General features: G+C 46.8%; 1 protein-coding gene across 4 annotated transcripts in view; it reads right to left on the bottom strand.

The window, feature by feature from the left end:
- LOC147731260 (UDP-glucuronosyltransferase 1A5-like) overlaps window positions 1-25,744 on the bottom strand; it is a 629,871-nt gene that overhangs the window by 272,648 nt on the left and 331,479 nt on the right. The gene's annotated exons all lie outside the window — the stretch shown is intronic.

The following is a 25,744-nucleotide window of genomic DNA, read 5'->3' as shown; positions in this document are numbered from 1 at the left end:
GATACCATCTAACGTGACTGACATGCTGTGTGTTTAACAGAATGACAACCTCTGGACAAAACTTTAATTGGAATTAGCGGTTTACGTGTGCAAGCTTAGGTACCCTGGTTCTTTGTGAATCGGGTGTCCCTTGTTGTCCTTACTTGCCTCCTCCGTCAACAGGGATGATCTGTGGTGCTGCTGCGAAAGGTCACCGCTCAGGCATGTGTGCCCCCTGGTCGGGTGCCGTGAAGATGCAGCGCCTCGTGCCTCCAGGGTGGTGCTGACGTTCAACTACTTTTTTTCCCCTCTCTGATGCTCACCTCAGCAGGCACCCTCGCGTGCGGGCGAGCTGCGCGTCTTAAATTCCACCCGGGAACCTAAGGGGGCCTTTTGATGGACGGGCGAATTATACTTTCATAAATATTTATCAGGAATGGTTGTGAAAGGAAACCGTACGGTGATGACCTGCCAGGGAACCTAAGCGACCTGTTCAGCCTCAGAGCCTCTCATGAGAAGTCTGTGGCTGCTCTGTGTGTTTTGTGACTTCACTGTTTTGAGAAGGATTTAATGCATCTTGTCAATCTCCTGACAGTTCATTCACAGAGAAGTGTGTGTTTTATTACATGCTTAGTTATTTGATTGATTTAAAAAGTCCCTGTCAAAACCAACTGTCACGAAGTATGTGGAATTTACTGTTCTATAAGTTTGCATTTTATTGGACCTCTTGTTAAGTCCTCCCTTCTGGCCCATTGTTTCCTCCTTTTGCTTTTGCTCAGCGTTTATCCTTCTCTGTCATTTGTTGTAACGGTGACAGTAAAAGTAACCACTACAAAAAGCCTACAAAGCTGGATGGGGCACATATTACATTCTAGAGACGGATAATTTGCTGGCTTCCCTGAGAAACTGCTCAGTGACGCCGTGAATTATGGAACAGGTATGTGAGGAGCAGTGACTAAATTATTCCCTGGGAAACTGCGCTATTTGCGCTCTATTTCCGGCTTCTACGCTTGTGTGATCCCGGGCAAGGCGCTTCCCTTTCTTGTCCTGCAAAAATACAGTAACTAGAAATTACATAAAGTTTGGCATTGAAAGTTTTAGACACTCACTGGAAGCAGGTGCGTTTAACCTTTCGTGATTAAGATAAAACGAGGAACATCGAATTGCTGAGCTATGTTCGTGCGTTCTGTTTACAGTACCCGAGATCCTGTACTGTTTTCTGTCAGCCAGCCTGCACTGTGCTATTTTGTGCTTCCTCTGGAATGCAGCCTGCGTGTGTCGTTGCCCTGGACTAGAGTCGCATGTACTAAACGCCAGCCTCTGTGCTGGACCTGGGAGGCCTTACTCTTCTACTCACAACAGCTGACGTGAGCGTGCACTGCCAGCCTAGCGGCGGGAGTAGCAGGCCGGGGAGCCGGGACTGCTAGCACCTGTCATGGCCCCGCCACCTGCTTGCTGCCTGGGCCGAGGGTGGGGGGCCTGCAGTGGCCATGGACAGAAAGAGCGCAACCACAGCCCCTTCACGGGATTGCAAAGGCCCGGGCTGGGTTGCCCTACAGACGGGGAGCACTTGCCAAGTCCCGTGAACAAAGCAGGCTCGCTCCGTGACCACGGTGCTGGTCCGGGCCCCGCGCGCGTCCTGAGAAAGACAGGCCACGAGAACAAGCCACCGCCGCGCGAGCCCTCTTTTGGAACAACTGATTGGCGGTTGGGGAGAACGGCACGTGCTCGTTTTTAAACCAGAGGCCCGCGAGGCTGTGTTGCATAGTTATAGATGCCAATAAGCAGTGCAGTGCTTAATTTGAGCCGGTAGTTTCCGGTGCTCTGCATGGACACCTAAGACAGGCTGCCATATGGTGCCCTTGCTCAACTAATTTAGAGAGGAGCAGAACAACGGTCGTTTATTGATACAATATACTTACAACATTTGTAATATCTGCCTCCCCAGCCATCCCTTTAGCTCTGGGACCTGGAATAATCTGCAGTGTCGCACTTGGAGAGACAGGGCAATTGGATGTGCAAGCTTCAGTGGCTTCCTGGTCAGGGACATGGCACTTTTTTATTTTACAAATTAAGCACGTAGATAGATGGAAGTTAATTTTGCTAAATCAACCCAACAACGGATACGCTCACTTACCAGCATGAACCATCAACGTGTACAATGTAGACAACACAGACCCCCATATTCCTGGCACGACTACAAGCTCCTTTCCAGCACTACTGTCTACAACATCTATAATCCCATATACCAACCAATGGGCTCATCACCAGCCTATGAAAGCAAGCGCTCGGTTCGTACATTTACCGTGAGATTCGCCCAACAGAAAACACGTCACTTAATAATCACCCTATCGTGAATTTCAGTTGATCAATTGCATATGTACGCAGCTACATATGCAAAAACAACAACATATAGGTTTCTGGACGCTGTGCTATATACACCCGGCAGAAAAAAACAAGGCCAATTATACTTTTTGGGGAAAAAAGTATCAACTGTCTCCACTGTACACCATCAGACTCCAACATGCTGCTGCAGGATGCAACCAGAACCAAAGCGAGTTTTCTGTAAAGCTGTTTATCAGACATTCAACAACTCATATAGCTGTGACCAAAAGCAGATGGCACCATTTGTGACTGGTCAAATGGAACCAGGTGCAGAGTTGACATAATCTATTGCATTTAAACAGGTATCTCTTTGTAAAGGCAATGGCTATTTAATTACCGGGTGAATAGTGGAAACAAAGTGCCCTGTATCCCATAAACAAGCAATATTCTCTGTTATTTGTCAGACAGACAGCTAAAGAACACACATTTCTACAATATAAATTAACAGCATAACATGTAAAAAAATATTTAACAGAACCAAAGTACTTACAGAAGCAGTCCGGCTCTGAGATGAACCACTCCAGAGAGAAAATCCCACATAAACAATTGTTCCAAAACCATCCCTCGCATTCCAAAAGCCTGACTAGGAATGAAGGACAAGACCCGGGGAGGGGGATACACACGCGGCTGTGGGCCAATGCGCTCCCCCCGGCAGGATTTACATGTGAATGGCCGGTCTCTGGGGGCCAGTCACATGCAGCGGGAATCCTTTCAAGTGACAGCAGCTCGGGCCAGCAGAAGTGACTGCCTTCGCCCCTCCCCCGCCCCGCCCCCCCCGCGACCCTTTCTTCACGAAGAATGACTGGCCTCGGAGGGGCTGCGCCTCCCTTCTGTTTGTCAACCTCCGCACGTCTGTTTACACCCCTCTTTCGCACCTCACTGGGCGCACATGCAGGACTGTAAAACAAGCAACTACAAGTAAAAACAATATGTGCGTGCTCCTTTAACCAGAGCGCTATTTCATATTGTACATAATCCAGACCCATATTTTAAATTTGACTTATAATAGCTGCGCCAGGCAGAAAATTCACCCAAAATAATATAGATTTAAAACCTAGCCCACAATGGTGATGGTGCCTATCCTTCAGGGGGGGCGGGAAAGGTACGGACAGCGGAAGGGGGGGGCGGGAAAAGCCCTCCCCTATGGATTCAGCCCTCCTCCTTCCCGGCCTCCAGGGTTACAACAGTCACGTGACACGCGCGCAGCCTACGTAGTGGTTAATCCGTCCAATGCAAATGCCCTGGAGATCGTGATCTGATGAAATGTGATGTCGACCTCTTTGCTAATGATTGCAGGTTTTCGCATGCGACCTTTATCGTTGCACTCGTGTTTGTTGACAGTCCTGCCTCCTTCCGTACTGTGACACCGCTTCACAAACAGTGGTTCTTGCAACCCAAAACAAGTACCTACGGGCACACGAACAGCAGGAGGGGGGGCGGGAAAGGCACGGACAGCGGGAGCGGGGGTGCGGGAACGGAACACGGTCAGCGGGAGGGCGGGAACGGGCACTCACCTGGACTTCTTCCGGCGGCCGTGGTCGGCATAATGACGAAAACAAACACCCCAAAAAAAAAAAAAGAAACTCCGCCCACCGCCCGATGACGATGCAAAAAGGGTGGAGAGGGGAAAAAATGCAGGAACGCCCACGAATCTGGTCCGGCCATGACGGACAGATCTCTGGTCCAATGGCTAGCCTCCATTTATGGAGCTAGCCAATGGAACAGAGGGCGGGACTAAGCAGTACACTGTAGGGACATAAGATTTCTCCTGGACGGAGCCAGGAGCTCCGGCCCCAGGCGAAACCTAAAAGAGATGGCAGACTGGTACTGGTTACTTGCCCAAAATGGAGAGGAGGAGCAGGCCTCATTTATGGAGATATGGAAGAATGACCTGCTGAATGAAGAACTCAAATCTATGTCTCTTCTTTGGTCCTGTAGAAATACTGCACCATTAAAAAAGAATCACCTCTTTACAGCTCATAGGCCTATTGGACCCCCCAGAAAATATCAAAGATGGGAAATCGGGAAATCAAGAAATGCCCCAAATGCGCAGAAGATGGAGCTAATGAGGTCCATATGTTCTGGAGCTGTCCGGTAATATCTTCATATTGGAATAAAGTGGGTAAGACCATATCAGATATTATGGGGCTAGAAATAAAACTAACAACTATATCTGTAATTTTTGGGTTACCCCCTAGCGAAGTTGATGAACGAGAACTAACAAAAAATCATAACGCTCTAATATTTACCTTGATTCTCCTAACCCGCAGGGTGCTTTGTATTAAATGGATATTACCATGTCCCCCTACGGAGAATGAATGGATCCACTCTATTCAGAGGAAAGCTCTTTTGGATCTAGGAGGCAACTTTACGAAAAAGAGAAAATACTGGGAAATCTGGGATAACTGGGTTGAGACAGGGGCGAGATATATATAAAATATTCTATAGTGCAATGGGTTTTAAATCTCTCTGTTTATGATTTTGTTTTCTTTTATATAAAGGAAACAATATCCCAACTGGTATAATTGAATGACAAATAATAAGGATATGAAAACATTATCCAAAAGGGCACCAGGAGACTCTATTTACTCATGATATGTGCTAAAACCATCAATTTTAATCAACATATAAATAGTAGGGCAAAGAAATGATTCACAATTAATAACAGCACTGTAATTGTAAATACTCAAAATTCATTGAGACCCAAGTGTGTACAAGGTGCACGAGTGACAAGTGAGTGACACTACGGCGACGCAAGTGACAAAAGAAACAGCGTAAACGGCGCAAAGTGTTCTGTGCAAGGATATTTACAGTGACTATAAACATAGAGGTTTCAAAGCACATTCCACAATTAACTTGGTTGTTATTTCTACAGAGAACCACTATGTAGGAAGCGCCTAAATATTGGCTGGGAAGTCGACCGCGTTTCGATCCGTACAATTTAGGATCATCTTCAGGACTAGCTGGGTGAAGTGCAGTACCGGGTTATAAATCAACCGGTAGTGATGGTCGGGCTCCTGCGAGTATGCTGGAGTGCGCTCAAAGCCACACGGGGCAATCCTGGATTATGGAGGAAAGGTATCAACTGAGGCGTGGAATCATTAGTACGTCCATGAGGCGTCTCAGGAGGATTACGGTCACCGAAGACCTTGGGATCAAGCCGCTGGGAAAGGGGCGGCAGGTACGGGAGCTGATCAAGGGTTGATCACGATGCCCAGGAGTAAATCTCTGGTCGTCAGGTGGAGCCAGTGAATCGCGGTGCCAGCCTTGCTTTTAGACATACATGTTTCTGGGTCCTATGATTAATAATATGCTTTAGACAAAGTCCAGGGGAATTGTCTAATAGGCTACTCACTGTAAGTGGGACTAATGTCGTTGTAAAGGCAGGATTGGTAAAGGCATATGTGTGGTAAAGATTCCAACCCAGTCCCCCACCATGAGCCCTAAATCCTGGCCCCAGCCCTGAAAACGACCTCAATCCCTGTCCAAAAAACACCCCTGCCCCCCGCCCTGAAACCAGCCCCAGCCCTAAAAATGACTCAGGCCCCAGCTCTAGAAACACCCTAGCCCCCCACCCTAAAACCAGCTCCCAGCCCTAAAAACTACCCTGACTCCTCGCCTAGAAACGGGCCATCAGCCCCAAAAACTACCCTGGCCCCAGCCCTAAAAACAACCCAGCCCCCTGCCCTTAGCTCTAAAAGTAGCCCCTAACCCTAAAAACTACCCAGAACCCCTGCTCTGAGCCCTAAGATCCGGCCCTGAGCCCTACTCACCAGGCCACGTCCTGATCCATCCTGCTACTTCCATTCATTTATTTATTTCAAAGGTTTTATATAGCGCTACTGGACCCAAGAGTATCAGAGCGTTTTACAAGGCAGGTGAAAACGAACAATGAAATAAACTAAAAATCAAGCAAGAACGAGTTACAAAATGATAGTGTATTCAACTTGTCTAATCGGGTAAAGAGACATAGAGATAGAAATTAAGCTGGAAATGGATAATGAAAGTTAGGAGAGAGAGGGGGGTGAAGAGAGGGGGAGTAAGAATATGAGGGCATAGAGAGGGGGAGTGAGGAGGAGTGCATAATAGAGAGAGGAGTGAACATGTAAGGTGTCACTAACATTAGATACCCCAGTACTTAGAACATGTACAGTGTCAGTAACATTAGATAGTCAATATTTGTTGAGAAGAAGTATTTTTAGTTCTTTTTTGAAGAGAGGGTAAGAGGGGTTGCAACGGATATCTTTTGGGAGAGAGTTCCAGATTGTGGGAGCGTTACCAGAGAACGCACGGGATTTGGTCTTTTGACATTTGAGTCTAGGTGGGATCAGTACAAGGGAGTTTGTGCTCCTCAGGGATCTGGAGGAACCTGCTTTGTGTAGTTTTGTTGCAAGGTAGGAAGGGGTGTTTTGGTGGAGAGCTTTGTGAGTGATGCAGGCAATCTTATAGGTGGATCTACCTTCTATTGGGAGCCACTTGAGATTTTTGAGGACGGGGGAGATGTGATCAAATGTTCTACAATCAGAGATGAGTCTAGCAGCAAGGCTGAGGACAGATTTAATTGGAGCAAGATGGATTTTAGGGGTGCCAGCCAAAATGGCGTTGCCATAGTCAATCCTGGAAAGGACCAGCGATTGGACAACAAGTTTGAAATCTTCTGCAGGAATAAAAGGTTTATCGGCCAGATTCATCAAGGTAAGGAATTGCGAGTCCTTAATAGCGAATTTTAAGGATTCGCTATTAAGGACTCGCAAACCGGGATTCATGTAGGAAGCGCAATTGAATTTGCGATTCCCACTGATTCCTTATTTGCGTTTAGCTAATTGCTAATCGCAAATAAGGAATAACTCCCCATTCATTCCTATGGGCCTAAATAGCGAATTTTGCATTTGGGATGATGAATCCCAAATGCAAAAATTGCGCTCGCAAAGGGCCAGATTCTCAGAATCTGGCCCTTTGCGAGCCGATTTTACTTTCATTAATCTAGCTGTAAGTTTCTTAAGGTGGAGAAGGGTGAAAAGAGCGCTTTTGGATGCATTTTCAATGTGGGGGATGAGATTAAGATTCTGGTCGATACTGATGCCTAGGGATTTGACAGAATTTGAGGTGGAGAGAGGGCAGTTTAGAGCTTTGATGTCATTTAACCAAAGTTGAATGGGAAGAGAATTATTTTTGGGGGAGAAAATTATGATTTCTGTTTTTTTGGGGTTCAGTTTGAGATGGTTCAGATGGAACCAGGTTTGAATTTTTTTCAGGGTCTTATTGAGGTGAAGGATGTCTTTGTGAGATTTGATCTTGTAGTATAATTGGTTGTCGTCAGCATAGAGGTGGTAGTTGATATTAGAATGTTTGAGGATGAGTGGTTCCATGAACAGATTGAATAGGGTAGGGGAGAGGATGGATCCTTGAGAAACGCCGAGTGAGACAGGTTGAGGTTTAGAGAGGAAATGGCTAAGCTTGATTTGTTGAGATCTATTTTGTAGGAAGGAAGAGAACCATTTGTATACCGTGCCTTCCCGACCGAATCGATCTTTCAGAGTGCTGAGAAGGGTGGGGTGTTGGACGGTATTAAATGCAGCTAAGAGGTCTAGAATGATTAGAACTGAGGATTCTCCTTTGTCAAGGGAACGATGAATGTCATCAATGATATTAAGCATAGCAGTTTCTGTACTTCACCCCTTTCTAAAGCCGGACTGGAAGACATCAAGGAGGTTGAAGGAGACAATATGTTTCTCTAGTTGTAATAGGACACATTTTTCAAGGGCTTTGGAGAGGAATGGAAGGTTAGAGATTGGACGAAGGTTGTTTGGATCATTGGGACAGCTGTGGTGTTTTTGAGAATAGGCAAGATTTGACCAAGTTGAAGGGAGGCAGGGACACATCCAGTGGAAAGAGAGGAGTTGATCATTTTAGTCCATATGGGGGCAATGATAGATTTAAGTTCTTGAACCAGAAGGGCGCGGAGAGGATCTTTGGAGTGAACAGAAGGTTTTAGTTTGACAATGATATTAGTGATCATAGATTCTGATACAGGACTGAAATCGCTCCAAGAGGCATTGTTTTTAAGAGGGGGGTTTGTTTTTGGAAGTAGAGCAGGGAGGGGAGCAGAGGTATCGAGCGGTATGGAAAAAGTGGTCGAAGGAGAGTTATGAGTGTTGAGGAGGGTGTGTAGGATGGTGGTAGGTTGAAGTGGGAGGGAAGAGAAGGAAAGTTTGATCATGTTGATTTTGTTCGTAAAGAAGCTGGCAATTTCTTTGCATTTGTCAATGGAGGCTAATATTTTAGGAGGGCCAGTGGAGGTTTGTTTTTTTACAATGTTAAAGAGTTCTCTAGGGCGGTTTCTGGCCTGGTCCAGTTGAGAACGTAGGAAGGAGGCTTTTTTGTTAAATATGTGTTTTTTGTACTGTGATCTAGCAGTTCTAAGGCTGGCAAGATTGTCCACGCTTGGATGGGTTCTCCAGATCCGTTCAGAATGTCTAAGGGACCGTCTTTCATTATTGAGTTCAGAATTGAACCAAGACTTAGGAGGAATATTTTGTTGTTGTTTGAGTTTGATTGGAGCAATTTGGTCGAGGGTTTCAAGAATAGAATTATTATAATGGTTGGTTAGGTCAGTGGTGCTGTCAGAGAGAGGGGGTAGAGCTAAGGGAGCCTTAATTGCGGTTTCCAATTCACCCGGAGGAATAAGGTGACGGTTGCCTGTGGATTTCTTGGATAATATGCTGGTGGGGGTGGGGCGAGAAATGGATTTAGTCATGGTGAAAAGGATATGGTAGTGGTCAGACCAATCTACCGGAAGAATATTTGAGAGGGAGGCTAGATCGTTGTTCGTTATAATAGCATCAAGGGTGGCACCTTTGTTATGTGTGGGAGAATGGCAGAGTTGGGACATATTGGTGATGTCCATGGTATCATTAAGTAGGATGACAGCAGGATCAACACTATTGTTCCAATGGATGTTGTATTCACCGAGGAAGAGATTTTTAGAATGTGAGAGTGACGATTGTATGATAAGATCAGTCAACTCTTCCGTAAAGGAGATGTTGTTTCCAGAGGGGTGGTAGATAGTGTGTAACCGGGTAGTGGGGGAGTCAGGTAGATTCCTCACTCTGACGCCACGCTCACCACCGTGTAACTTTGACTCAGCCTGCTGTGAGCCGCTGCTGCTCGCCGGACCCGCTCCGCGGGTCCCGCTTCGCGGTCTTACAGCGGCTGTCAATCTACCTCAAGGGGCATCACCTGTTGACCGGCAGGGCTGCGAGGGTAGAGCGGGTGGACTCCACGGACCAGGAGTCCCCGCGCGCCTGTTTCCAGCTGGGCTCCTCTCCCTGCCGGCCCCGCCCCCATCACAGCAAGTCTTAAGAGGCTGCCAAGCCCATCTACGGCGGATTCCTCACTCTGACGCCACGCTCACCACCGTGTAACTTTGACTCAGCCTGCTGTGAGCCGCTGCTGCTCGCCGGACCCGCTCCGCGGTCTTACAGCGGCTGTCAATCTACCTCAAGGGGCATCACCTGTTGACCGGCAGGGCTGCGAGGGTAGAGCGGGTGGACTCCACGGACCAGGAGTCCCCGCGCGCCCGTTTCCAGCTGGGCTCCTCTCCCTGCCGGCCCCGCCCCCTTGGTGACCTTTGTAAAGCTACAAAGAGGAGTTAACATCCCCGCTGCGCGGGAGCGCGCGGGTGGGCGCCGGGAGAAGCCCGGGACAAGGGCGGGACCGTCTGTGGCCGTCCGGGGCCGCTGGAGGCCGGGCTGGGCCTGGTCATTTTCATCTTGCTTGTTGTATGCTGTGTCTTAGTATCTCTGCACTGTGTATAGCTAGCAGTGTTTCCTTAGTTACTACACCAAGCGCTTTTAGTCTGGACAATCCTCCTCTGACATGAGCCACTCTGCTCCGCCCGGTGTGAGTGTCTCTGTTCTGGGTCCCTTAGATAAATTCTTTAAGAAATCCGCCAAGGAGGTGGATATGGACTTACTTCTTGCTGAAAGAAGAGCCGAGCGTCGACGCTCAATTGAGCAGTTAAAGAAAAATCCACTGCCAGTTTCAAATAATACACAAGAACTTGCCGCCCAAGGTTTGAGCGTTATTGAGGGCGATGCCACTGATCTTAACCTTACCCCTAGTATATTTAGGTTTCCTGCTATCTCCCCGCCCTGTAGTAGTGCCTCCTGCGGAGGTCACCTTGTTTGTCCCCCTATTGATCACTCAAGCATCATTGAAACAAACATCCCCGAGACCCTTACCAGGGAAGTAGAACCAAGCCCTATGCTGTCCAACTTGTCACTGGTTTGTATCGACCCAGGCGAGATCATTCCTGAAACGAGTGCACTAAAATCAAGAACCACGTCCGACAAGGCTATATGGGTTGTACACTCCCCACCAAGGAAGAAAAGGAGAAAGGGAGGGGTAAAAAGGAAAGGGCGTAGCTGCCAGACTCCATTACCACCCCTACTCAACCCAAATAGTGAGCCAGGGCCCCCACACATAGTAGAGCCTTTACTCTCAGACACACGCGAACATGTATCCCCAGAGCTAGTAACCGTAGGGGTAAATGAGGTGTCCCTTGGTATTTTGGAGAAGCTCATTAAATCATATATGCTTCCCCTGCTAGAACGTGTGAGGACTATGGGAGAAAAATTGGATCGCCTTGTGGCGACCATTGAGTCTACACATAGCTCTGGCCTGGATAAGACTAAGGGCTCATCCAATAAACCAGCCGGTTCATCTCTTGTTGCTGGCAAACAACCTAGCACTACCAGTCAACATACTATCAATGCTACTAAAGCAGTTACTATTTTAAAGAAAGCACCGAATGTGGTTGCTAAACCTACTCCAACAATACCCCCCGTGAAAGCAAACCCTAGTGTGGTAGTCAGCAAACCACTTGCTAAGGGAGCAGCACCGCAGACAAAGAAAGGGATGGGTAAACCTGTTGGTAAAATCAACAAACCCTTTCCATTGAAGAAAAATGTAGATCTGCCCCCAGATTCACTAAATTTTGTTATTGTTATGACAGGTGTGCCACCAGTTCAGGAAGGGGATAGAGAAAATAATGAAAGTTTAAAAAATAAAGTCATCTTTTGGCTGAAAACAAATAGACCCCTTCCCCCTAACCTTAATGGGGATATCGTTACGGTCAGAAGATGTCAGTGGGTTGGGGTGCGCCCTAAGGACATAGAGGGGGACATAGTGATCATCAACTTCAGGGACCACAGAGTTGTATCTCACCTTACAGATTGGTATGTGGGAAACAACGAGGGAGGGATCTCCACAAGGAATTTAAGCTATTTCTACCCTGAGACCCTGATCAATCCAACTGACCAACTCATTGGTAGAAATAATAAAAACACCAAAAGCCTCCTTAAATGGTCCAATTTCACGCAAAGTTTCCATGGACCCCATTTTAACCCAGAGGCGCTGTATCGCTCCTATATTCAATCTAGCTACAACTGCCCTGTACAAACGCCGGGCTGGGCTAAGTCATACACCCAGCCCATTGGTCCTCCAGCCCTATTGGATCTGCCATTCTTAAATAAGCCCCCGTATCCTATGGTTCCCTCAACACCAGCCTTCACACACTTACAGCAGCCTCCAAGCTTTTTTCCAGCAAATCTTTATGCCAACAGGCCTACCCACCCCAAAGAGCTTTGGAACATTCCTTTGAGAAACTTATATGACCCACTTTCAGGGTTGTCGTCTAATGATTGACAAGCACTAGAGAAAAGTGATGACGACCCTTATACTCCGTGTGTGGGAGATGACACGAGTATCCTTCCATGTAATGTTGTAAGTTCTAAAGTCACACACCAGTGTTGTGAGGAGGGATGTTTAGTTTACTCAAGAGAGCTAGTCATATCAACACTGTCTCTTGCCCCACTGCAATCTATGGTTGTTTCTCCCACGGGCACATCTCCCGTGCAAGCTGCTCAGGCTGGGTTAATATGCTTGACAAGGGAAGGGTCGATCATAGAGGCACGCCCGTCTGAAGAATCTTCCGTTCAACCCAGTGAACCCCTCCCTATAGACACAATAGTCCCGTGTGTTCAAGCTTGTGTTAAGGGTACTACTTTGGGATGTTGGAATGTGGCTGGTATAGAATCCTGTTTATGTATACCTGACTGGGCTGACTTCATCCGTCAAGGTGATGTTTGGTCTTTTCAGGAGACATGGTCAACCCTTCCAGTTTTTCTTCCAGGTTTCCTGAGCTTTAATAAACCTGCAGTTAGAGGCCAAAGAGGCAGGGCTATGGGGGGCCTTACTACTTGGGTTCGTCAAATTGTAGGGGTTTCTGTGAAGGAAATTCATATCGACTGCCCTGATATTTTAATAATTAGCATGAAATTTAATAGTGGGCTGGACATTTTGTTGTTTAATGTATATGCCAGAGGAACTCCGGGTGGTCGAGTATCAACCACCCTAACATGTTTAGATGAATTCCTTGGCTCTACCCAACCATCAGGTCATGTGGTCGTAATGGGTGATTTTAATACTTGTTTTGAACCTCTAAGCAGGGAGGATGGGTTGCTAACCGAGGCAGAGGACATGATGTGGGGTATTCCACAACTTGAGCTACCTCCGATCACTAAGTGGTCCCAAGGCGCCACTTTCATCAAAGGCTTATGTCTGAATTGGGGGCTGCGTGCCCTAAATGGTCGTACAAGATCGGATAGGATGGGCAACCCAACATTCTTCAATGGCAGGCATAGCAGCCGCATTGACTATATCCTAGTAGACACAAACCTGTGGCCCATAGTTTCGGATATGATAATTAAACCACGACCAGAAAGTGATCACGAACCACTCATAGCAGAACTGAAGGACTTTAGTTTTGCCGGGCCGATTGTGCGACATTCCAATCCCGTTCAGGAGGCCATGGTATTACCTAATGATATGAGGAGGGTTCGTTGGCCAAAGGTAGCTGTAAATGTGAATGCACGTAGTAAAATAAGATCTCTGGTTTCTAATTCTCTAAGGGAACTTGATAAGTGTGATAACCTGAATCGGACTATCCCTAAAATTTCCGACATTCATGCCAGCCTGTTTTTGTCCCTAAAGACATTATTTGTTAAATATGTAGCCAACAAGGGTTTAGGAAAGGCGAGGAAACCTGCTAATTGGTTTAATGAAGAGTGCGGCAAGTCCCATTCACTTTTGTTTAAAGCTTTAAAATCTAAGAACCTAGCCCTAATCAAAACCAGCAGGAAGGCTTATAATGAAGTTAAACGGCGGGCTAAAGCCGCATGGGATGATGAGCGCTGGGCTCTCCTAGCTGAGGCCTGCGGCTCTAGGAACCTCCAGCAGTTTTGGCATCTCCTCAGATGGGGACAGTCTCAGGATGATCGTCCCAGCCCTGCTTCTGTTGATCAACTAAAATGGGTGTCCCACTTTGAGGAACAATTTAGTTGTCTTAGTGCTGGGGAAGCTCCCATTAGTTGGCCATTAACCTTTGATACCCTTGTGTTTTCAGCCAAAGAGGTTGAAAATGTCTTGAATGCCATCCCTAGGGGTAAAGCGCCCGGTCCGGACTGTATCCCAGCAGATATTTTCCAGCAGGATCAAGACTTATGGGTACCGTATCTATTGCATTTGGTAAACACGCTGGCTAGGGGTGCTAAGGTACCTGATTCATGGGCTGGTGCCAAGATCTTGCCCATCTTTAAAAAGGGTGATCGGTCGGTTCCATCGAACTACCGGCCGATCAGTCTTATTGATGCGGTACAGAAGATAGTATCTCGACTTGTTCTATCTAGGGTCCAGGCCTGGATCGAGGAGTATAACGTTCTCACTCCCCTCCAAGCAGGGTTTAGACCTCATGTAAGCACCCTGGATCAGGCTTTTCGCTTTATGCTCCTGCACTGGAAGACGGTTACCCTGGGTAAAGGAAACTTATTTGCGGCATTCGTAGACCTTAGGTCTGCGTTTGACCTTGTCCCGAGGGCCGGGCTTTGGAATTGCCTACTAGAAATGGGCATGCCTCCTATTCTGGTCCGCCTTATAGTGAACCTCCACGCAGAGGCCTATGCCTTTGTAAGATGGGGCAAACCCGGAGAGGTGACAAAGAACTTCCCTGTGTCGAAAGGTGTCAGACAAGGATGTGTTTTGGCACCCACCTTGTTTTCTCTATATATCAATAGAGTTACCAAGTACTTTGACGGCTTTCCCACGGATGCTCCCAGTTTGGCTGGCATGAAAATCCCCCTGCTCATGTTTGCTGACGATACTCTCTTGATTTCACGAACTAGACAGGGCCTACAGAACGCACTGTCGAGGTTCGAGAGTTTCTGCAGCGAACATGAGCTGGAGGTGAACGTGGCCAAAACTAAATTTATGGTTTTAAGGGGGCATAAACAGGTTAAGGCTAGGGTCACCATGGGGGATACCCCCCTGGAGCAGACAAAGTACTTCACCTATCTGGGAGTTACCTTTAGTGACACCTTGAGCTGGACCCACCAGATCGAGCTCATGACCCTGAAACATCAACAGTTGGGCGGAGCCTTGATTAAGGAACATAAAGGGTCCTTTACGAGGCCTATGTCACCACTGTTGAAGATCTATGGAGGAAAGGTTTTATCAGCGGTGTTATATGGCGCAGAGCTCTGGGGTGGAAGTAATCTGGACTCTTTGAAACATGCCCAAAACAAGTTCTTAAGGATGGCAACAGGTCTGCCTCAGTCAACACCACTAATCCCACTTTTATACGACCTGGGGTGCCACTCGGTGGTGGACCAAGCAAGATTTCGACCTTTATCATTCTGGCGACGCCTGTGGACGACGCCAGAACTACACCATTATGCAGAAGCTTGTCTGGAGGTAAAAAATAGTCCTGTTGCCACTAAAATTGGATGGTTTAGAGATCTTAGGGCTACCTTACTATCTCTGGGCCTTGGTGAGTTGTGGTCTTCGCCCGAGACAGCCAAATTCCCATCAAAAAATGAGCTTAAAAAATGTTACTGGGAATGGGTGACGCACAACATCTTCTTAAAAACGAGTACGAGCAGTCTTTCTGGACTGTTTATGGTACATAAAGATTCTCCCAAGTTAGAAGGGTACTGGGAAATTATTACTAAACCTCTGGACCGCAAACTCTTTTTTCAGTTTAGATGTGGTTCACTTCCCATAGGGGACTTTACCAAAAAGTGGGGAAGCGATAGATCGGGGTTTTGCGCTAACTGTCACGGCACCGGGGAAAGTCTGAATCATTTTTTGTATGTGTGCCCACTATACTCAGCCCCCAGAACCAAATGGCTCAAACCAGTATGTAGACAACTAGGCACCAGATCGGCTGTGGAAGCCTTGAGACTGTTAAAAACTAATCTGGATCCGCTTATTGTTGTGGGGGTTGCTAAGTTTCTCGGGTGGGCTTGGGTGATCAGATGTAGGTTTATTAAAAATAATTTAGTGGAGATTGTTTAAATTTTGTATATACTGTGGTAGTATGGTCATGCTCGACACCTTTTTAAATTTTTGTATAGCTCTATAAGAAGTCAACTCGATGCCGATGATTTAATACTGGTTTTATATGTTTCATGTGTATTGTGTATTTATGTCTTTTATGATGAATCAATCGAATAAAGACTTCTTGAACTGAACTGAGTCAGGTATGATGAGATTGGCGCAAAGGTATTCAAAGGAAGAAGGGTCTTGTAGATTGGCGAGTGAGATGTTAAGTTCAGCTTTAAAAATTATGGCGAGTCCACCACCTGTTTGTTCGATTCTGTCTTTTCTAATGACAGAATAACCAGGGGGGATAAGCAGGTCGAGGATGGGAGTGGAGTGGGAGGTGAGCCATGTTTCAGTTAGGAAAGCAATGTCAATGTTTTCACTAAGAATGGTTTCAGCGATCTCCGTAGCGTGACAGGAGGCAGATCAGCAGTTAATCAGCATGCAGCAGAGGGGGGTGGGGACTGGCGGTAGAGAGGGGGGACAAGTGGGGATAGGTTTTAGTAGTTGGGGTGGTCTAGGAGAGGAAGGAGGAAGGGAGAGTTTGCTTGTTCCTAAAAGAACTGGAATAGTAGACAGATGCGTAGGGCAGTAGGCGGATCGGCAGTTAGTCATCGTGCAACATAGGGGAGTGGGATCGGGCGATTGGGAGGGGGACAAGGGGGGATAGATCTAAGTTGTTGGGGTGGTCTAGGGGAGGAAGGCGGAAGTGGGAGTCTTCTAGTTTCTAAGAGAACTGGGATAGAAGATTTATGACTAGAGGGTACGTTGGACGACCGTGGTGGAGGAGAAATAGTTAAGTTCGAGGAACTGTTAGCTATAGAGGATAGAGATGGAGAGATAGTTAGGTTAGAGCAGTGTTTCCCAAACTGGGGTCCGCCGACCCCCAGGGGTCCGTGACACATTCCCTGGGGGTCCGTAGGCAACAGTTTTAAAAGCACAGGAAAGTTTCTTGTATAATTAGCAGCTTTCCAGCAACAATAAAAGTGTCAAGGTCATACCAGTGATTAATGTACCTGCTGGAGCGTGAGGAGAGTTTTGTTCAGTGGCAGCTTTGACTTAACTAATGTAGCACAGAGGGTTAATGTGCCTACTGCAAAGAATGTGTAACATGCATTTTAAAACGCAGTATTTTATGTGCATAGGTTCGTGGTTACTGCTTTTGTCACAGAGATTCTTTTGTTACTGTGCTCTTCACAAGTGACAATTGTAATGTAGCAGAGGGACCTATAAACTGTCATCAAAGAGCTGCTTGCAAACTGCATGGTACGAGTTAGTAACTTATGTTTTTCCCCAGTTATTCATTATCCTGATGCTGCTAAAAAGGTTTATTTGGGTGGAAATACATTTTTAATGTTAAAGTCAGTGCTATCCACCGTGTTATGTTCTGAATCCTGAGTTTGTGCTTTTCCAGACCAAGCACTCTTTAAACATTTTATATACACACTGATTTACATGTAGGATTCAATGTCTCTATATGTGTGTGATGTAAAGTGCTCTGGCATCCTACAATGGTATGAGAGATGCTATAAAACAAATGAAATGCATGTGACAGAGGGGCTATTACTTCAAAATAAAATGCTAGGGGCCAGATGTATGATCCGTTTTTATATGTGCGAACGGGTTCGCGAACCCGCTTGCGCATGCAAAAACCTATTGGGCCATGTACATTGCCTATTTTGCGAGTCGCAATTTGTTTGCGACTCGCTAAATACGTTTTGCAACTTGCTATTTGGAAGGGGCATTTCCTTCCAAATAGCGAGTCTCAAAACCATGTACAAATGTTTTGCGGTCGCAAAACATTCGCAATTACCACCTACTGCAAGTAGATGGTAATGCATTTGCAAATGGGCAGGGGTCCTCAGAGGACCCCTTCCCCTTTGCAAATGCATGCAAAATTATTATTTAAGGGCAGGCAGTGGTCCCGGGGACCTCTGCCTGCCCTTAGAAAATTAAACGAAAATGTTTCATTTCCTTTTTCTTTAAATGCATGGTAAATGGGCTGCATTTTCTTTTGAAAACTGCTTTATTTAAAAGCAGTCCCAGACATGGTGGCCTGCAGAGCCCAGCAGGCCACCATACCTGGGAGGGCTGGCATTCCCAATGGGCTCGCAAATTGAAAGAGGCTCATTAATATTAATGAACCTCGCAATTTGCGACCCCCATTGGGAATCCTAAACAGTGTTAAACACACTGTTGTACATTTCATTTAGCGACTCGCAATTTGCCACTTGCCATGTGTCGCCAATTGGGAGGCGCTAAATGAAATGGTCGTACATCTGGCCCCAATATCCTTAGTACTTTGAGTATTTGTTTTGTATGCACAAGTGTGTATTTTTTTCGAATTATTGTTTTAATATTTGAAATGTAACTCTTACAAATTGCTTGAGGGTCCCCGGCTTTCAGTGATGACTCAATGGGGGTCCTCAGGAGTCAAAAGTTTGGGAACCACTGGGTTAGAGGAACAGTTTGCTTCAGAGGTTGTTGGTTGAGTACCACGTTGTGGTTGTGTGGACATGTTGGTATTATATGGGGTCACGACTTGTGAGGGTTGATTGGGTAATGTGCAGGTTGTGTGGTTGTTAGAAGGAGGAGTGTTTCTGTAGGTGATAGAGTTAGGCTGACAGTATGTGGGTGTGCTGAGGAGGGTGTCAATGTGTGAGGAGACAGTTTTAGAAAGGAGTGAGATATCGCTTCTAAGAGAGGAGAGTTCTAGGATGAGGGACAAAAGGACAAGTTCAATGGTAGGGGAAGCTAGAGTGCGAGTTGATGAGGGTCTGTGTTTATTGGTCTGTTCGTCGAGTTAGGGTTGTTAAGTGGAGGGATAAAGTGTGGAGGAAGAGGTGTAAAGCCTGGAGAGGGGGGGGGGTTGCGTGTGTTTTTGGAATTGGGGGAGATCAGGGGGTAAGAGAGGGATGTAGGAGGTAATGTTGTTTGGATGTAAGAAGTATTGCAAGAAGGGGGTATGTTGGGGGGGAGGTTGAAAGGAGAGGCGTGTGTAATGGAGCGTAGTGAATTAGGAAGAGGCGATAAGGGGGGGGAGAAGTGAGGGTAGATGAAGAGGGGGATGTAGGAGGTAACATTGTCCAGTCCAGGCAGAAGGATGTCCCCAAAGTCTCTACCACCTCCCACCCCCACCAATTCGCTCGGAATCTAGAGCGCTGACTCTCTTTACCACGCATATGCCTTTACAACTAAAATCATTGTAAAGGTATGCATAGTAAAGGAATATGTGTGGTAAAAGGCATATGCGTGGTAAAGGCAAGCGTGGTAATGGCACACGTGTTCACAAACGCGTTTAATGCTGTTGCCCAGGGGATATCGATGGGATAGCTATTACTAGGATCATTGAGTTCAATGATTCTTAAGCAACATCACTTAGGTATTCACAATTTGTAATTATTATGAATCCAGGAACTAAAGACTTTCCAGGACCTTAAATGTGATTGAGGTGTCGCTTCCACGGCCCACCCATTAATACAATTCCTTCCATTTTTATAATAGACATATATGTTACCCACCTGAGACAAAGATCTTTTTTCAGCACAGTTGATTCCTCCAATGAAGACCATGTTGGGCATCACTGGCTGTGGAAATTCAAAGAGGAAGTCATGGCGCAGCAGGAGCACTGAAGCTCCGCTGAAGAGTTCCAATGCGGTAACCTCTCTCTGCAGGAACTGTGAGGCAAGGAGTCCGTATGGTGTGTAGATGGCGCGACAAAGCAAGCTTTCAAAGACACCCATCATCATGTTCTTCAATCTCTGAAAAAAGACCATGCGATCAGTGTAAGTTGTGAAAAACCTGGGGACATAGGACGTTGGACTAGGGCACTGAGCCGCTTCGTGGTTAAAACTACACGGGATCGCTCGCATGAAGAAGACTGATGGAATGGACAGGTACTCCGCTACTATTTGCCCACATGGGAAGATTGGATCAATCAGCAAAGCATCAAAGTCACTCTCCTTCAGACTCCGGATCAATTCCTGGTCGTCCAGAAAGTGGCGACAAGTGGAGAGCATCATCTCGGTCATGTTGGATATCCGCTGATAGAGAGCAACTACCTTCTCAAGAATAGATTTCTCACTAAAAACTTCTAGGCCCATTGACCTGAGTTTTGTTTCCAAAAATTCCTTGGTGTATTGCACAGCGTAAGTCTTCACTGTGAAGGCGCTCGATGTCTCTATCATGATATTGCTCTCCGGCACCACCAGGACGATCTCGTGCCCTCGACGCTGCAGCTCCTCCACCACAGGCCGCATGCTGAGCCAGTGGCTGCCATCTTGGGGCACCACCAGCAGCTTCCCACCCTCGGTGAGGCTGAAGAGGCCCAAGCAAAGGAGCCCAGGCAAAGCCCAGGACACAAAACTTGGGACAGGGAGCATGGCTGAATGGAGAAAGTGCTCTTTTCTTAGGGTCCTGCGGGAACGAGACGAGAGGTGCTAGCTGGGTAACGGCGGAATTTTGAGGCGAGGTTGTCGCAGCCACAGACACAGCAGCCAACACCAACTTCCGGGTCTTCACCCTCTGCCGAAACAATGTTCGGTGCACGTTTCTGCTGGAGTATTTGCGGGAGGAGCTCTGGCAGCAGAAACCGCGGGGTCAGTATCCCACCGTGTGCTGTCCGTGGCGGGCAGAGCAGCTCCTCGCGCACAGGGCTGTAACCTGTTCTGCACGTGACACGTACGTTCAGAGTGAGGCGGGGGCCTCATTTGCTTCAGGCAAACGCCCGCCCTTTGGCCCTCCTTATACGTTTGAATTTTCTGTTTGTGGAGGGGGCAGGGCAGGAGGGGCAGAGGGCAGAAATCTGAGTCAAGCAACCCCCTCCCGCCTCAAACCAGTTTCAGCTGAACACAATGGCGAGTGAAACAGTCCCGATATACCAATTGGCTGCTGTGAGATGTGTTTTTTTACTGCGCATCTCTCTAACTGGTCCATCCCACTTCGATAAAGGCCCTTGGAGGAAACAGCTTTTAGTTTGGTGAAGCTGTGAGGTTTCTCGTATTCGTCCGCCAGTAACTCATACAGTCTAGACTCTAGGATGATTCTTTGCATGCTGATACTAGAGCCTTCATTTTACAATGGGACTTGTACGGTCACGACTCCCGGAATGAAAAGCAAAACCCTGGACAGGATGAGCGACTCTGAGAGCTCCGCTCCGTTTGGGAAGGGTGCAGATCAGGCTCGCCCTACATGTCTCCACTTACCTCGGTTCCCTGATGATCGATGTAACCAGTAACACCGTTCTAGCATATATGCCAACATTTTATGACAGGGACGTGGGAGATTTACAATAAAAAATCGGGAGAATTAAAATTCCCCTTTGACTTTTATTATAGAAAATGCAATTTCAGGCGGGAGAAAACTCAAATAAAGCCATTTTTGGGTTGAAAAATCAGTAGTCTCCCGTCTGAATCTGGTCTATTGGCATTTTATGGTTCTTGTCGAGTGTGCTTTTGCCATTCGTTGTCTTCAGGTGTGTTAGTCCACTTGGTTCAGTGACATGAAGCAAGGAGGCTACATCCTCTAGTTTATATTAGGTTGGTATTCGCACCCTCACCAATGGCATATGTGCTCCTCGGCCACGGAATGCACCTGGATTCGATCCCCATTATAGTCACTGTTTTTAATGGCTCCTTTGTTTTTTTTATAACCGACTTCACGCAGGAGTAAGCACACGAAGATGAGCTGTTGAATTTCCATGGACATGACATTACCTTACTTTATGTTTCTTCTTTCCTGCTCACGCCCCCGAGTTCCTCTTGATGCTTGCTTCTGCCTGAGGGTTGTGTCTTTTTCGAGCGAGATCTGCTAGATTTTATTAGGATATTTTTCTGCACTCTACTGGAGGGTTGACATCGGAATAGATTTCACGCTGTCTAGAGCAGAAGAGAAGGCAATTTCTAGTGCTTCTTGTATACACTGATTTAAGGTTCTTTTTGAGCTCTTGGGCTGAGAGGTTTGTCAAGTTCTTTTAGGTTTGGGAGTTGCATCCTTAAGGCAACTGGTCCTCAAGATGATTGTGGACTCTGATCTATCATTCGTAACTCAGGTGAACAGGTATATGAAGATTGCCATCCGCCACGATCGCTTCCTTTGGCGAATCCTCTGTATAGTGATCCACATGGACCACATTAGTTCTTGCACTGGACACACCAAGACTAGAGAACTGCAGTGCCACCCACGTTGGATGTATGGGACCTGGCCCCCTACTGTGCTTTGGGCCTTGTAACTGTTCCTGGGACCTGCAAGTAAGCTGTAAGCATTTTTGCCTCCTGAGATTGCTGCGGGTGGACCTTTCCGCACGACTTTGACACTTTGCTTACTTTTCTGTGGGCCCAGGGCAGGTTGATTTAGTGTTTATCTTTCTTTTATATTTTTATTTGGCCTTTTTTCCCACGTCCGAGTCTCTATTTATATTGTTGCTTGCACGCCCAAACTGTAACGCCTATTTTGCTAACTTAATTCAGGTCTTTAATTTGGCCTGTTTACATGCTGCATTTCTAGACTTCTTCAGAACCATGGCTCACACTTTGCCTGGGATGTGGCCTTTGGCCCTACATTATTGCTACCTTTCTCTTTAAGCTCTGCGCATGTTCCACTGATTTATCTGTCTGTAGTAGGAGCCCAGAGCTTTTCGTGTCCTCATTCATCTCTTTATTTCTGGCTCCCGCTTCTACTGCTTGTGAACAGTCCTATTTCCTTCTCTTCATCTTATTGGTTTCTCGTACTTTACTCTCACCTGTTGCTTATCTATCTACAGTTTGGATCTCATTCACCTCCATTTTTGTTTTAAGTAGTTTTATTTTTTCTTGCAGCTGCAATTGTGTAGATGTTATATTTTCTATCTAGAATTTTGCCTCACATATTCTGAGATTTAACTGCTTTGAAGATCAGTATTCCTTATTTTTGTCCTTTGGAGTGTCCTATAGAGTAAAGCAAACACAAGGAGATGATGGACGGAGTGCTAAAACTTTTCAAACACTCACCTCCAGTCACAGATCTGGGTTGAATCCATCATCGTTCTTTAGCTCACTTCGCCACCCCAGTTCAGACGCAGCTATATGCAAATAAGTCTTGACCCTGTACCTCATGGGAACAGTCCAGCCTGGACTGCCAAGCCATGTCTTCCCTGGACCAGAAATAAGCATCCTGGGGCCAGTTTCGGGCTAACAGCCCTCATCAGCCAGGCTAGCTTCAATCCAGTGGCAAAGTGAGCAAGGGACCCACGTCTGGGCGTACCCTGCCAACTTAGGGCGAACAAAGCAAACACAAGGAGATGATGGACGGAGCGCTGAAACTTTTCAAACACTCACCCCCAGTCACAGATCACAGTGGAGTGGTGTGGCTCACTGGTTAGAGGCAGCAGACCCGGAAGCAGAGAACGGCCCGGGACCAGGGTTCAATTCCCGACGCAGCAGGGTCGTGGACCAGGGTCAGCGGACTCGATAATTCTCGCCTTGGTGCCTACTCTAACCAGGGATCACACTCGGCAACTCTGGGCATTAGCTTGCCTCATCTCTACAATGGCCCCCCACATTCGCCGGGGATGCCTGGTTTCACCTTGGAGATACCCAGTAGGGACCATCTCACAGGGATAGCCAGGATGGGTTCCCCAGCGGTCTACAGCGCCACGACGCCTCAGGGCAGCAGTGCGCTTTACAAGACACATACATTTACATTTACATCTGGGTTGAATCCATCATCGTTCTTTAGCTCACTTTGTCACCCCAGTTCAGACACAGCTATATGCAAATCAGTCTTGACCCTGTGCCTCATGGGAACAGTCCAGCCCGAACTGCCAAGCGATGTCTTCACTGAACCGGAACCAAGCATCCTGGGACTGGTTTTGGGCTTACAGCCCTTTTCAGCCAGGCTAGCTTGAATCCAGTGGCAAAGTGAGAAAGGGACCCACATCTGGGCATACCCTTCCAACTTAGGGTGAACAAATCAAACACAAGGAGATGATGGACGGAGCGCTGAAACTTTTCAAACACACCCCCAGTCACAGATCTGGGTTGAATCCATCATCGTTCTTTAGCTCACTTCGCCACCCCAGTACAGTCTTGACCCTGTGCCTCATGGGAACTGTCCAGCCTGAACTGCCAAGCCATGTCTTCCCTGGACCGGAAACAAGCATCCTGGGACTGGAATGGCATGGTGAGCAAAACAACAATGGATTTAGGCCCAGATCTCGGTACTGGGGAGAATGTATGACATTGTTCTGCATTCTGTCCATCAATTGTTTATTTTTGCATTTGTCACCCCGAGTGGGACGGGTATGCCCAGACGTCGGTCCCGTGCTCTCCATGCCACTGGAGTCAAGCTATTCTGGCTGATGAGGGCTTCAAGCCCGAAACCAGTCCTAGGATGCTTGTTTCCAGCCCAGGGAGGACCTGGCCTGGGAGTTCGAGCTGGACTGTTCCCACTGGGCACAGGGTCAAGACTGATTTGCAAATGACTGGGTCCAAACTGGAGTGGCATGGTGAGCAACAAAAAAAACGATGGATTTAGGCCTAGATCTCTGTACTGGGGAATGTATGACATTGTTCTGCATTCTGTCCATCAATTGTTCTTTTTGCATGCGTCTTATGGACTTCCATCATCCACCCTATCAGTACTTTACTCTGCACCTAACTGGACATTAAGAGACGCCCCATGTTGAATTCCGATTTTGAGCATTTTCCTTTGTCTTTATTCATGCTTAGTGCTTTTAGTCTTGAATGCCTCCTTTTTAGAAGATCTTACTTATTTGATCTGTTTTCTTGCAGGGGTTCCTCTGTTTGAGGCGGGACTGGTTTTGGCCAAGCAACTTTGTTTCTTGTATAATCTAAAGCTGGCTATTCCGCAGCGTTTGCCCTTGGTCTCTGTAAGCATTCAGCTACACCTTACTGACCACTCTGGCCCACAATTCTCTATTCTTTTTGGGTCTCAGCTGTAGGAAAACGGTCCATTAGTGGATGGTACGGCTCATTTCTGCGATTTTTCATTTTGTGCCTGTTGGCCATTTCAGACCAGATATTCTTCTTTGGGTCCCTAAGTATTCACCCTGTGGTGGCTGTGCTTCTAAATTTGTTTGTTTGTCTCCAAAATGCTTCAACACCTCATCAGGGGTAGCAAGCGCTATATAAATCCAAACCCTTGTCTCTTCCATCCCACAACTATCCTTTCAATCCAAATAACAGACTAACATATACACCGCTCAAATGAATTTAATATTTCCCTAGACTAATTCACCACTAACCCTGTTTGGGTTCTGGAGTAGCATGATACTCGCCAAAAAGCACTTCCACACCTCATTAGATGTAGCAAACATTTCCCTCTTCTATTCTTCTCAATCAAAATAACAGACTAACATATCCACTGCTCAAATTAATTTCATATTTCACTATACTATTCACAACTGATCCATTCTGTTTTCAGAGTAGCGTGCTACTCGCCTAAAAACCTCTTCAATGCCTCGTCAGGGGTAGTAACCGCTACATAAATGCAATTACAATTAACATCTATGAGTGGCTTCATACCAACACCTATATTTACGCTGCAAAGGACCCACAACCATGTTGCACACTTCCTTATTAGGCTAGTGCGCTTAAACCACAGCACTCTAGTGCCAAAAAGCGCAACAGCTGGATACTGATGAAGGAAGTCACCCAACTTAAGCTGCTATCAGCATACATCTGTAAGGGTCTGGGATTGGTTCCTAAGCACCTATTTATGTCTATGGTTTACCTGACCTTGAAGGATAATGTTGGCTCTGAATTAAAAAAGTTAGTATCCACTTGAAAACAACAGCCAAACCACATAAGTCCAACTCTTAGCTCAGTGAGGCTGGAGTGTATGGCACAAGCAGCTGTGGTACTTCATAGTTCAATAATGGAAGAACAGAAGGGCAACCCCAGTCAATGGCCACTTTCTAATCATGGAGAACCTCTGGAAGGTT

Source organism: Lissotriton vulgaris, chromosome 2_1, assembly GCF_964263255.1.
Source record: "Lissotriton vulgaris chromosome 2_1, aLisVul1.2, whole genome shotgun sequence".
NCBI classification, from domain to species: Eukaryota; Metazoa; Chordata; class Amphibia; order Caudata; family Salamandridae; genus Lissotriton; species Lissotriton vulgaris.
The sequence above is the reverse complement of the archived record's forward strand: the minus strand, read 5'-3'. Positions and strand labels throughout refer to the sequence as shown.